Raw genomic sequence first — 15,810 nt, forward strand, 5'->3', positions numbered from 1 at the left:
TTTAATGGGGAAGAAGAAAAGGCATTTTTAAATACTTTCTGCCAACAATTATTCATTTTATAAAAATTTGACAAGATGAATAATGTATTTGCTTTCTCAAGATGGCATTTCTCCAAGGCTTCTACCTTCCTGAAATGGGCTGCAAATCAGTCCAGTGGGAGAAAACTGGATTATCTCATCCATTCAGATATGGATACCTACGTAGAAAAGCCCAGGTGTATCACAGAATCATTGGTGGAAGGAATGCGGGAGCCACTGACCAATCACTTTTCTTTCATAGAGGAGGAAATAGAGAATTTGAGCATCACAGAGTAAATGACAGAACAAGGGCTTAAACCCAGGTCTTCTAACCCTACAGTCATGTATCTTTCCATTATACTTTATTGCAGGTATCTGGTAGGATATAAGTAAAAGGCATGTCCATTTTCTAGTCTTTGGAGCTTTTGGATTAAATATCAATGTTTACTAATTATTAATATGTAAGTTATATATAGTGCAGTATATATTTATATGCATGTAAAATATAAATGTCGGTATAAATGATAAATATATGTATCACATATTATATCTAATTATATAACTCCTAATAGTTTGTAAATTCAGGACATCAGTGGCATAAACCACACAATATAGTTATACAGAATATAGTTAGGGTGATAAAACTCAAAACTTTTGTTCTAATCTCTTGTAATTCCTTCCAGAGTTCTGCATAATCATCCTTTCCCTGAACCCACAGCTCTCACCCTTCACCCCTAAGCTCTAGACTAACACCTTTCCCATAGGGCAATAGGCCTTAATGACTAAGAGGGGAGAAAGACAATAACCAAGATTCATTTGGCAAGAATGGTTTGAAGTAGGAGGCAAGAGGTCAGCCAGAGATAGGCTCAGTCTATCTCGTAATCCAGTCCTGCCACCATCAAACAAAGTCTGAGTCTCCCTGATATAATAATCTGCAGTACTTCTTTCTACTTACCACTTGTAGGCTATATTTATATGAGTGACTATATAATAGCCATATCCTCTACTGGATATTAAGTTCCCAAAGGACAATGACCAGGTCTGCTTGCTTTCCACTATACCCTTAGCCCTTAGCAAACAGCAAGTGTTCAACACTCTGTTGATTCAATAAACCAAAAAACTCTTCGGCAATGGCCTTGACAATTTCTTGAACTTGTCCAAGACCTTTATTATTATCAACCACAAATAATCAGCCCTTCCTACCACTAATTACTACTTACTCTAATGGAGAGAACTGGATGCACAAATTCTATCACCACCTAAAATATAACAGGTGGCATCTGATTGTATTCAAATTGTCGCACCTCCTTCTAAGGAAAATAGTTCTGCCAGCAGCCCTACTGAGGGGTTTAGAAGCCACAGGCAACTAACTATCTTCTGTAGCCTTTCCAGACTCTACAAGAATATTTAACACAAGGACAGTCAAGTCTGTGACCTGGAAGGATTCAACCGGTTTAATCATTAGACAGGCATATTTTTCTTGGTCAGAAGCACTATCTTGCTACCCTACATTGGCTTCCATGCCAAATTTTAACTCAGACTTGGATTATGCAAGATAATTATAAATATACACACCAAATGAGTTTAAAATAAAATGACTAACAGATTCTTAACTATACTGGCGCTAGTGAGTCTCGCTCTAACATCTCTTAAGAACTTAATCCATCTTAACTAAATAAAAAATTGTTGAGAAGTTTCCCTCTCCAAGTGGGAGGCACATATCACATTTTCAGTTAATTTTGAAACAGGAATAGCAGGGTGACTCTAACACACAAACATTCTCCACGTCCTATTTGAAGTGCTGCAACCCAAGCAAACATGGGTGGTATTCCCTTGATGGGTTGAAATAAATGTCACCAAGTATAAAGTTCTGGATTTACTCACTTCCACTGAAAACTGAAAAGGACATAATCTCACAACTCAATCTATTTATCAGTGAGGGAAATCAACTTTCAAGAAATACAAAATCTTAACAGCTCAGGGGGCAAAAGAGTATCAGGTATACACTTGGGAGAAGAGAGAGAAATTTCTGGAGGGCTGAAAGGCTAGAAATAGATATCTTTAAAAGAACCGATGTTAGACACCCTTAATATTTTTAATACTCCCTTTATATTAGCAGAAGTCACCCTGCAATGACAGATTCACTTAAATGGTGTTAGGAAGTGGGAGGGAAAGCCAGTATTAGAATTTGTCCTTAAAGATCCACATCAGTAAAACCATGCCTTAAAGACGTATCAATTAAAATGTTTGGTGACACTTTTCTCATCTCCAAAGTTCCACCTAATTATAGAAATTTATTTATTAGAAGTAAAATTAGTTAAAAGTATATTTCTTCTATTTATGCATTGCAGCAGTCTTTTTCTAGCTGCCATGTATTTTTCAAAAATCTTTTGATTTGCCAGTGGCCTAAGACATTTTACTGATGGTTTAAGAAGCCAACACTAGAAAAACTTGGATGGATTCTAGAGATCATTAGTGATAAATTTTAAAAAGCCCAGAAACCCAGTTTAGACCAGGGCTGAGTAAGTCTGGGGCTAAGAGATGTGGTAATGAGAGCTGTATCACTATTTTTAAATATCACAAGGGGCATATTATTAGCTACCCACTATTATAAGAAAAAGAGTCAGTCTGATAATAATAGACTGGAATTTTTAAATCCTAAAGATATTTAGGATTGAGATTGTTGAGTAAAGAAAAGGCATACACAGGCAACAGTGTATTATTTCTAGAAGGTCTACTATTCTCCATAGTTTCTACAGAGGAAGCACAGGCTTGCCCATATCATCTGACACACAAGTTTCCACTGAATAAAAGATAAGTAGCAATAGCTCAAAGTTTCCTGATTGGAGCAAGCACTATGACTTTTATCTACTTAGTGGCCTTGTCTGTCACTATTATCTCTTTATCACCTGGTTTTTCAAGGAGACATTCCAATGATATAAATATTTTGTCTAATGAAGCAGGGACCCTACAGTACAGAATATTCTCTACAAACTACCCAAAGCCATACTCTGCATCCTCATCATCTCTTAAGGAAGTAATTTCACACTTTGCAAACAGTGTGTTCAAACAGAGTAAGGTTGCTTAGGAGTTAATTAATTCCCCCTTGCATCTCTATCCAGCATGTATATGCACCATATCTGGGACTGTTAAGTCTCTCTACTGGATTAATTAGCATTCACAGTTAACAAACAGCCTCAATCACTGTAGAGAGAGATTATAACTTAAACTCATAAAACTAGGTACATAATATCTTGCATTCCATATAACAGTTGCTCAAATGATCTTAGTAGAACTGGAGTAAAGAAATACTTATTCCCCCTTCGTTACTCTTGTCCGTTGTTCTAATGTCCCTTGCCCCCGCCTTACCTCCGAACTTAACTTGCAAGGACTAGATTGAAAATACCAGATAAACTCCTGCACATTGCACAGAGTAAATCCCTGCCAGGCACAATGTCACCTCTCCAAGGAGTACTTGCATGATACAAAGGAGCAACAGGTGATGGCAAAATTTCAGCCATCTGCAGAAGGGATGAGAATAGTTTGTGAATTAAAAGGATCTTTCTCAAGCCCTGAAGGCTGCCATCAACTCTACCAATGTACGAGGCTGGATTTGCTTTGAGGTATCAAAATGTCCTATCACACTTGAATGTAATACAAAAAGCCCAAAAAACTGTGCCTGTCTTTGGATGCAATAATTCTACTTCTAAGAATTAACCACGGAAATTATCAAGGATCTTTACTGTAGTCCTTGCCCCAAATTGAAAGCTACCAAAATGTCCAACAACTAGGAATTTCATAGTTAAATGATCAATGATCAAAAATCGTAACAAGAACATTTGTTGGCATGGGAAAACGTTTCCACCCTTGCATGACTGCATGCTATGAATACGTAAAAACATATGATGAAATGGGTATAGAAACGTGAGAGAACGCACATGCACACAGGTAGGCATAAATAATCATTTATGGTACAACTGTAGGTGATTTTGATTTTCTCTTCAGGTTTCATTTTATTCTTCAAGTTAACTTCACCGAATGTTTCAACTTGCACTTAAAAGAAACTACAAATTTTTCCTAACTTTAGGAAGAAGGCCAAATTGTTTGAAATAACAAACTACTTCCCAATTACTGAAGGCTTACTCCCTCCAGAAGCTTGCAGAGGGTTTTCAAATTATTCTACTATTGTTATAAAGAAACTTAAAAAACTAATCAGCAAGGGTTAAACTAATGGGGCTAGAGCTATTCACAAACACTATAATTCGGTTTTGCAAATACTGCTTGTCTAATGCATGAAATAAAAGTAATACCCGGTTAATTTTTTAAAGTATGTGAATTATTAAATAATTGTAAACAGATCAAGATTTTATTATCCATAAGGAATCTAGAGCTGGCACTTTTGACAGAGTGTGTTAGAAACTAAAATACTATTTTAGTACTTAGAGTTTTGAATAGGAACATTCATTGCGCAAACTCAGTTTTAAAGTTCAAATAAAATGTCAAAATTAATTTGTGCCCTGAATAGTTAGATACAGGTCTTGAAATAAGGGGAAATATTTAATTAAGGTGAATAAAATTGAAAAGAACTTCTAGTTTCACATTTAATCTCCAAAGTGTCTGTATTAAAAAAGTAGAAACCTGTTATTGTGTAATCATCCATATGTGCTACACATGTTAAAAGGAGGGACTGATTGTATAGTCAACTACTACAGATGCAATCTTTTAATTTTAAAAGACTGTCTCCTTTCATAATCACTCAGAGTTTTCCTATATTTATTGGATTTATATTCATCCAATAGGTGAATGGATACTCACTCAATAAATATTAACCCAATAGCAACTCAGACTTAAAAGAAAAATATTTTGAAATGGAACCTCCAGGTCCTAGTACTTTTTACAATTTAAATACCATGAAAACATGAAAAACATTTCAAGTGATAAGAAAGTATTATTCCTGGAATTGTTTTCCAGTGCAACAGTTTCATCATATTTCATTTTTAAAACCATCTACTTGGAAAAATCTAAGTTACAAACCTAGAGGGAAAACAACCTACCATTAAAAGTATAGAGACGATTAAGAACTAACCTCCAGGAAACACGGAAGTACTAACAAAAACATGAAATACCTAACTGCAACAATTAGGGGCAAGCTTATCATTTCATCTCTTTTTAAAGGGACACTAAGAACACACCTATCAACATATAACTTTCCATAATTTAAAATTAGCACGAACTTGATATGAAAAAGAAATCCTAATCTTAGGAAAGCACCATGTGGCATTTTTTAACTTTATGGCCACTTTGTTGACTCTCTGTCCCAGAGCAGATCACCTCCAGCATTAGTACTCTGACCTTACAGAAAAGTGACAGATAAAGTTTATGGTGAGAAAAAATGAGTTTTTATAGGTTTCCAAAGGGAATTCTTATAACACTAAAAGCCATATAATAATATTGATTTGATAACCAACTTTTTTACAGCCAAATTACAGACTTAAGATTTCTGGAAAAATATCCAAGTGAATTTGCAGTAAAATACAATAAAATAGAGACTTGGGATCATGACAGTCTAGGATCTCTTCACAAACCTTAAATATGCATATATAATAATGTTTTAAGCCAGATCTTCTTTAAAGTTTTCAGTGTTCCAAGATTTACCTTTTACGTTGGAACTGACTGACCCACCCTCCTAACCATTTATCTGACAACTCTAAGTTCTCACCTTTCTGAACAAATAATTTCCATGCCTCTTTCTAGTTTTTTCCTGTCTTAAAGGCAAAAGTACAGTGTACAGAAATGAGGATGATTTTCCTGGAAAATCATCCTCTAAAATCAATTAGAATATTCAAAATATTCCATTCTCACAAATGAAAGTAAGTTGCTTGCTGAAATGACAGTCTTCCATTTCACTGCCTTAAAAATTAAGCTGGCATGGATAATAAAAGTGTTTTCTGACTGGATATGCTTGGCATTCAAATATTTTTAAAACAAAAACGAATCCATAATTAGATTTCACAGGAGCAATCTATAGAAAATAGAATTTGTTTTTATTTTTCTGAGAGCAATACTAAAGATTTGATATTATAAAAGTTATAACAATAATACCAGTGCTTGCATAAATGTGTAAATAAACTGGCACTTTTGTGATTATTATCCTTTTCAGTCTGATCTTTACCATTCATTTATCAAATATTACTGTGCCTACTATGTGCCCAACATTGTTCCAGGGGCTTGTGGATAAATTAGGTGACAAAACAAATGTTCCTGTTATCACAGGAAATGTCTTTCTAATTGGAGTAAAAAGACAATCGTCGAGTTGACGTCCATCAGAAGGGCTGCAGGTGCTATAAAAAAAATAGCACAGGGTAATACAGGATAAGTCTTGCCAAGGCTTGGGGCTAGGAAAGGGTGGTATTTTATATAGGATTGTCAAAGAACACCTCGCCAACGAGATGACATCTAAACAGAAACCAGAAGAGGACGGGAGCTAAACAGATCTGTATCTAAAGCTTTCCAGGCAGCAAGCACAGCAAGATCCTGAGATGAACATGCTTGACATGTTCAGAGAGGAAGAAGGTCTGTGACTGCAAAGCTTAAACAAATTTGCTTTATTTAATAAGCATTTATTGAATGGTTGCATTTTTAAAGTTATGCCAAGTGTTTTGTGATATCAGGATGACGCAAGGTAGTTTCTACCTCAGAGCTGGATGTAATTATAATACAGAGTGATAAATGTTATAAAACATCTGAGTGGGTCTCAAAAAGGGACCAGGAGCAAGTTCTACTTGAAGACACCGAACCAATAAGCCAGAAAGAAAGTACAGAGGGCCAAGACCCCCCACTATAAGGAGGAGCTGAAGAACTGTGCAGATAACTCTTGGCTCCCTCAACAACCACCCAATCCCTTTCTCCTTTTACATTCTTCTGGAATCCAGGCTGAAATAACTCATCTGCCAGGTGGCATGTCCCATAGTATTCCAATCTGACACAGGTGGAAAGAAGGCTCAAAATTGAAAGCGCCCTCTATAATGTAGGAGCCAGGACACTGCTGCACAACTCGCCAAATCAACAACCCACAGGGCTTTTAGCTGACCTCCCTGGGACCTTGGATATCAGGTCCTCCTTCCCAGACCTTGTGCCCCCAGCCTCCCTCATCATCTCCAACCTCAATTAGGCCTCCGCTTCTGACTGTCCTCCCTATATGCCACTACATTTCACCTTGTCTCCATTCTTCTGAGACTTTTAGATACCTTGTGTCATTCCTCTACTCTAATACCTATGTGGGGTTATTTTTCTACAGAAGAGAAAATAATACTTAACAAGAAATAAGACCCCTAACAATTTGGTTCCAAGCTATTTAGCCTTAATTCCTGTCACTCTCACAGACACACCATGTACCCAATGTGTTTTAAAACATTCCCTACACATTTCCACCTCCGAACACTGTTACTGCATTCCTCTTCCCAGAACCCTTTCACTTTTACCACCTGTCAGACTCCTACATATATTTCAAGACTGCATTCAAATTCCATCTCATCTACAAAAGCTTAAGTCAACTGCTCATCCATATTTAGCCAGTCAGAAGCAATTATTCCTTGCTCTGTGGTACCACCAAACTTGGCTTCCACCCCATTTAGAGCAGTTGCCACAATCCTACCTATACTATAGTTATATAGTATATAAGTGTGTCTGTCTGCCCAACCAGATGTCACTTCCTTGGCAGCAAAGTTTGTGCATAATTTATATCCATTCATAATCCAGCAGAGTGCCTTATACACAATAGGCACTCAATTAATGTACTCTTGAATTCTCATCAATAGGCTACAGTAAGTCTTCACTTTATGAGAGAGAAGGAAAAATTTCCTGGTTTAAAGATTACAGCAACATCATCGAGTGAATTTTCCAGGCATTACCACTGCTTTTAGTTATTCAGGTAAGTTATGAATCACTAGAGAAATTACTGAATAAGAAGATAATGACAACAAAAAATTAACTATGAGTGCTCATAAGGCAGCATAAAATTAAAATGGAATGGGGAAATGTAAAGCATTAAGCTACCTGTATTAGGAAGCATTACCAAGGGAAACTAAAACAATTCATTTAACAGAATTGTAGTTCCTATGATGCACCAGATACTATAGTGATGGTGGAGAACACAAAGGTGAAAAAAGGGTAGAACATGTTTTTTTAAGTGCAGAATGTTGGCCCATAAATTATTCCCTCCAAAAGTATGACCAGAAGAGCAGCTTGAAGGCCAAAACAGACTATATCAATACCCATTCTGAGTCCAAATCTAGGAAACTATCTTGCCTATATTATGATTATGTAGGAACTCTCTCCCCAGGACTCCTTCTGAATGTTAAAAGGCCTTCCTTTATTTTCAGTGACTATAAACTGCTCAGATAGAAAATTTAAGTTCCAGATACTTGAATACATTCCCTGCTTGGAGATAAGTTCTATCCATGCACAGGTTGTTTTAGTAATTAAGGTACCAGCAACTCTGCCACCATGAATGAAAAAAGGAGGAATTTATTAAAATGGTGCTATATAGGGAATGTTGTATGGGAAATAGTGGATAGTTGTTTTCTTTGTCCTCTGAGGCCAAAATAACACAAACAGAATGGAAATATAACAAAGGGAATTTAAGTTAGGCATTGGACGAGTTGTGAGACACTGAGTCACACAATCAAGGTACACTCAGCCATTTCTTCTGCAGATTTTGAATTAAGAGGTAGACTGGGGATCCCTGGGTGGCGCAGCGGTTTGGCGCCTGCCTTTGGCCCAGGGCGCGATCCTGGAGACCCGGGATCGAATCCCACATCGGGCTCCCAGTACATGGAGCCTGTTTCTCCCTCTGCCTGTGTCTCTGCCTCTCTCTCTCTCTCTCTCTCTCTCTCTCTCTCTCTCTCTGTGACTATCATAAATAAATAAAAATTTAAAAAAAAAAGAGGTAGCCTGCTTTCCTCTAAGATAGTTCACAAAGCAAGCAAATATAAAGATGACTTCTTAGGGTTTCTTGTGGACGTGTTTTTCTATTGTAAGTTACTATTTCCATATGTCTTGGAAAAACAGGAAGCTGTCACTCTAAGAATTAAGAGAAATACCCCAAATGCCATCTGCGATAAAATGTGATACGGTGTGCTCTTGGCTATAAGGCTACCAAGGATCTAATAATTCCTTCTTGCAAATTAAGATCTATAATATAAATTATCAAATTACCCGATTGCCATGTTAATAAGTTCAAACTTTTTCTTCAAAAATCAGATCTTAATATATGACAATTGCAAGACAGCCTTATTTAAACAATAGTCTATGCAAAAAGTTAAAAATAAATTATATTTATATTTACTCATGGAGTAATACACTCCAACAAAAGCACTAGTACTAAGTCATTTTGAGGATTTTCCTATAATTTTGTACCTGAATATCTTCCACTCAAAACAACTTTGACAATTTGATGTTCCCTTAGCAAAAACAAGTAAGTCAGTAAAATGTAGTCCAGACCCAGCAACTGCACTATTAGGTATTTATCCAAAGGATAAAAACAGTGATTCAAAGGGGCGTCTGTACCTCAATGTTCATAGCAGCAATGTCCACAATAGCCAAAATATGGAAAGAGCCCAGATGTCCTTCAACAGATGAATGGATAAAGAAGCTGTGGTATATATATTCAATGGAATATTACTCAGCCATCAAAAAGAATGAAATCTTGTCATTTGCAATGATGTAGACAGAACTAGAGCATATTACGCTAAGCAAAGTAAGTCATTCAGAGAAAGACAAATGTCATATGCAGAATTTAAGAAACAAAACAGATGAACATAGTAGAAGGGAAGGAAAAATAGGATGAAAACAGAAAGAGAAACAAACCATAAGAGACTCTTAACTCTAGGAAGAAACAGAGGGTTGCTGGAGAGGAGGTGAGTGGGGGGATGGGGTAACTGAGTGATCAACATTAAGGAGGCAGATTATGTAATGAGCAGTGAGTGTTATAGGCAACTGACAAATCACTAAACTCTACCCCGAAACTAATAATACACTCTATGTTAACTAAATTGAATTTAAATTTAAAAAATAAACAGAGGAGCAACAAAAAAAATAAAATAAAATGTAGTCCATAACCTTTTACAAGTTAAAAATACTACTGTATCCTTTATATGCATAAATGATTTACACCAATAATAGTACAAATATATTTCTCAATATTCATCCATTCATTTATTCACCACGGGTTAACTGAGGGTCCTTATGCAGGCACTGTGCTAAGAGTAAAGACACAAAGACGACCCAATTATAGTTCCTGTCGTCTGACCCAGAAATAACATTACAAAACCAAAACATATGTACTTGATGTCCAAAGAGAAGCAGCAACAAACTACTATATACACCAAGTACCCAGAAAGTTCAAAGGTTCAAGCAACTAATTTATACAAAAGAATTGAGAACTATGGCACATAACTTTGGGACAGCCTACTCGATATGCACTCCGATTCTTCTTCTCCCTGCCTTCCTCCAAAATAGAAACAAAATGGCTATAATACTTTTTCTCTTATGCTAGAGGTAGTTTATGTGACACACTTTCGGCCCAGGAGATATCTCCAGTGAGCAGACAATCCTTTCCGAAAAAAGAGAAGGGGAGAGAGAGAGAGAGAGAGAGAGAGGAAAGTGCTTCTGAGCATCCTTCACTTTTCCTTCTGCTTGAAGGTAAGCACAATTTCTGGGGGTATAAGTCATCTGTGAAATAAAAGGCAAAAATTATATGCTAAGGATGAGGGAGGAGATGTTACCTGGGTCCCCAATGGCATCAGTTATCTGTGAACTAACTGCCTCCAGACTTTTTATGACACGAGACCAATAAAACTCTTCCTCATTTCAGTCACATTCAGTTAAGATCTTCTAATACCTGGAGCCAGAGGCATTTTTACCATACCAGAAGCTGCAGCAAAGAGGAGCTATTTGAGTTAGACTATCTAATTTGATTAAGGCTATGATCTAGTTCTTCCTAGCTAAAAGAAATAAAAAACAATTTTAAATTTGCATTTCTACAATCTTCAGGAGTGTATATTACTCAGATAAGCATGGTCTAATTCCTCCACATGAATCCATTTGTTGCATAGTCATTACAGGATTTGTATTTCTCTTCCTAACTGATCCTCAAACCCGTAAAATAACATTTTTTATAGTGTGGTATGTATCACTCACGTACACAACATACATACACAAAAAAAATAGTCAAAGGTTAGGAAGAAAGGAATAAAGAAAGAGAACAGGAAGAGAGAAGGAAAGAGGAACCTAGCTTATTTCAAAGTATAAACTATGTTTTCAATTGTGTGAGCACTTTAGAAAGCAGCTTCTGATTAAAAGAAAGACCACAAGATAACAATATTTTTTAAATAGGAAAAACTTCCTCTGCAACTTGAAATCAGTTACTGTTTTTAAATTTTTTTCAAAATTGAAAAAATCTATATCCCAAAAATATGTTGCATCCAATTTACCATCAGTATTATTAAATTATTGTGCTATTCCACTTAATGTCTAGTAAGCTCCTTAAGGTAATTCCCTCTGTAAGGTTTCTGTTGGACAGATTTTGAATGTGTACCATTCTTGGAATAATTTCAATCACAGAGAGCTGGAAAGATTCATTAATTTCAATCACCATCAGCTCCATAAGCCACATATACTTTTTCTGCCTTTTTTGTTAAACTATATTTCACTGCGGCCATTCAAAAGGAAATTACACATTCCAATAACATTTGAGTTCCTCTCAGTTACCCTTTCAGTGGTTCAGGGTAATGATAGAGTAAAGAATCATGCTCTTCACAGGCTCTCCTTTTTCTCCTCCCTCATTTGGTAGAATTTCAGCTTCAAATCTCTTGTGCCAAAAAGCAATGGGTAATGTCTAATGCTCTTCTCTAACAGTAGCTTACTTTGGAGGGAAGGGGAGTGTGAGTCAGGAGAAATCATCTCATTCCCAGCTTTTAAAGAGTCTTAGCATATGGGATAAGCAATCTCTTATCCCATTTTCCTAAAATAGAATTATGGAACCATAATAGGTCAAGTGGGGAGGGGGACTGGTGGGGGGATGAAAAGGAATGAGAAACTTTTCAATAATCTCTGAGTAGGGGTAATGGTTAAAAGGGTGAAATTACTGAAAATTCTACCCCTAAATTCTCACTGAAATCAGTCAAAAGAAAAACCTATATATTCATAAAACCTGGGGTTTATATATTTTTTTGCATTACTCCTAGGTAGAAGCTTCCTCTGTAAAACAGATAAGAGCAACATTCCCTTCTTCATGAGACTACAAGAATGACATAATAAGGATAATAAGTATAGTCAGATAACACGAATTCCTTCATTTAAAAACCAGCATTCAAAGGCAATCTTGTACAATCCATGTGAACTCAAAGCATATTCAGAGAATGACAAGCCTCCTTTGTTTATATCATCTCAACTTCAATTTCATCTGCAGTTATCTCCTTTAAAACAAGTATTTCTGGGGCCCTTACATGATATGAAGTCCTTTTTCTCGGGCCCATTTTTATTTGGTTATCTTTTTAGGTGCACTAAAGATTGAGTTTACAATAAACTGAACAGACAGCGTACAAAAGGCTTTTAGAACTATACCATATGGTCCAGGGAAGGGAACAATCTGGACGATCCCCATTTCAATCTGCAAGCTTGTCCACCTCTATAACACATTATACCACTGTAATAAAATATTAAGATGGAAACGTAAAAGCGAAAATAGTCTATCTTTAGCATTACCAGGCAACCGCACTTCTGAGAATTTACTGATAAACTTAATAAACATTTACTTTAATTTATATTCTGGAATTTTGGTATGCAACACCAGGCATAGAAACCTAGGCCACTATTCACTAGAAACAATATTTCGGCAGGGATATGTGTGGGTATTCAACTTATGCTTCAGAAATTTGGAAGGAAAAAGAAAACAAAACACTTTTACAGGGGGCATATTGGCAGGGGCTGATGTAACAGATGACACATTCTTGGAAATCAAATAAAAGCAATAGGGAAATACCCATTGCTGCCTGGTGAAGGCCTAATCACATGGACACAGCTGGAACCAATGTAGATCATTCATTAATAAAACTGTATTGTAGTAGCCACTTTTTGATGCATTTCAATTGCTGCTGTAGCCAAATCTCTGTATTTCTTTGTTTGCTTGTTTGTTGAATTTCTTTGTTTTAATGGGAAATATGGGAAGATTTAGGGCAGAGGAAAAAGAAAACACACACACACACACACTCCTGCTCTCATGCTAAAAACGACACTAGCTCAAAAAGCTAAATGTCACTTTACCTTGCAATGTACTTACACTATCAGCAGCTTAAAATATGCAGTGTAAACCTGAAAAGGGGGAACTCATATGGTACTATGGATAAAAAAGTGAGCAGTGTGAGATGCCACAGAAAACATATGACATACTCGTGACAGTAGTCTACGGAATGATAATATGGGCAGGGGGAATTAAAATGTATCAAAAATGAGGGGAAAATCAAACAACTGAATTAGCACATACACTTTTATACAACACTCTGTAATGAAATTTAACACTGAAGTGTGTAAAATGTGCGTGAGGAAAAATGACTAATACTTTTGACCACATAAACTTAGAAATCAGTATTTGCTATTATGTGTTACCAACAATTGATAACAAACAAAATATTCAAACCACCTACCCAGGAGTCATATTCAAAACCTATGCAGATATTCAAATGAAATAAAACACCACTCATAATTACAAACATGATATTTAATATAATAAAATGAAATCCTAGTTAAAATAAGAAATTTAGTATTTATCCAACTTTGTTGGCATCCCAAAAAACCTATTTTTCCATGTCACTACAAATATAATGATTAAGTTACTATACAGTAATTCCTCCAAACTGTGTAACATCAAACTATAGATATAGAATCTTTGATGTGTTCTGAATTAAACAAAACTGTAGAATTTATTACTTACAGAAATGAAAAACTCAATAGCATTTACCAAAAAAAAAAAAAAGAAATACAACTGCTCAAACACTCAAAACATTACAGGTCTTAAATATATTTCTACTATGCCTCTGTGGATAGTTAGAATAAACAAATAAATACATCAATTCCTGTTGCAATTCATAAATCACTGAAAGATACATTCCTACCACAGAAAAGACAAAGGGCTTAATTGGAATAAAAATTATACCACTGGAGAAAACGTATTTAAAGTCGATGCATAGCATTTACTATGCAGTGAACATTATTGAATGGATGTGAAAATAGAGAGTAAGTTTTTGGTCTCTATTATCACACGTTGGCACAGAGGATTCAAGACAGTCGCGCACTTCATTGGACCAAGAGAAGAAAGTTTCACTAACTTCCCTTCTAAAAAATATCATAATTCTGAAACATTAAATATTGACCGAAAGACTTAATTGATATAACCTAACAGGCATCCTACCCAGATTCTTCTTAGCTACTATACTGAAATAGGTACTTAAATACAAGCTTAAAAAAACAGCACTGGGGGGAATGGAGAATTGTAGCATTTATTAACATGTGCATTATACATACGAAGCAATGTGAGCACTTGTTTGTTTTGTTAAATTAATGAGCCAATATGTTGCTGAACCTGTCTTGAGAATGAGAGAAAATAACAGGTGAGTTTATTTAATGCATAATTCTCCTATACCTGTTTTCCAAACCCTTTTCATGATTTTGAAGCATTTTCTAAATTAAAAATAAATCTCTAGGGAAGAAAACAACTCTTATACTGTACAAGTTGATCTTAATTTATCCATAATAGATATATTTCCCCATGTATAGGGCATATAAAAATGCTTCACATTAATAATTCTAATAGGAAGCACTAATTTACTTTTTTTTTGTTACATGTGTCACACTGTCACAAAAAATCATGAGTTTTCCTCCCAAAGTAATTTTTTATTGCCAAAAATCATTGACAATTTTTAAAAATAAAAATCAGTGAAAATAATATCCATCTATCCATCTCCTCAGAAAACATATTTTGCCTATTTAATTATTCTTATCTTGATTGCAAAACACTAATTTTTAAAATAGACCACTTGAAAGTCAGTCATTTGTTTTTGCTTAATACAACAGAAAGCACATTTACATTTTGAGGAACATTCCACAAAATTTCACAGAATGCTTGCTAATAGTGAAAACCTAGTCTCCTGCTCAAGTCATCACTTAAAATCATAAAGCTATGTTTTCACACCCCTTGTAATAATAGGTCGCTAGCCATTATTTAGAAAGAACTGTGAAACCTAAAAACCCTATGTTGTACCTTGCATTTTCATTGCAAAGGAAAAAATTTTAAATATACATCTTTATATTTCATGGAAGTTCACTTGCTCACCTGGCAACATTTATCAGACATTCAAAAAAAAAAATGAGTATTCAATCTGCAAAATCTATGAGCCGACCTTCAGTTTTAGACAAAAATAGAAAACAATGGGCAGACTTTTTGGTCTCAACAAGAGATACCTTGGCTTAAAAATTCGTATTATACAAGCAAGTATCATTCAAGAGTTTCCATTCAAATAATAAGCCAAGAAGGAAGACAAGATTCCAACCAATCAAAAATACTATGTCAACATGACCAAAGTTAGCAATATTCAGAAGGGTTTTCTAAAAAGTGGCAAAAATGCAACCGTGAAGGAAATCTCTAGGAGCTGGCAGAGGGAAATCTAACACAAGCTTCTAGAAGGAACAATGCCATTTAGTAAACGTGGAGGTTGTGAGGAGAATGACGTTTCTATT

The 15,810-nt window shown here is 35.5% G+C and overlaps 1 protein-coding gene across 9 annotated transcripts in view; it reads right to left on the bottom strand.

Moving 5' to 3' along the window:
* LOC129495548 (glycosyltransferase-like domain-containing protein 1) overlaps nt 1-15,810 on the bottom strand; it is a 388,336-nt gene that overhangs the window by 271,476 nt on the left and 101,050 nt on the right. The window lies entirely within an intron of this gene.

This window comes from Nyctereutes procyonoides, unplaced genomic scaffold (assembly GCF_905146905.1).
Source record: "Nyctereutes procyonoides isolate TBG_1078 unplaced genomic scaffold, NYPRO_anot_genome, whole genome shotgun sequence".
Taxonomy (NCBI): Eukaryota; Metazoa; Chordata; class Mammalia; order Carnivora; family Canidae; genus Nyctereutes; species Nyctereutes procyonoides.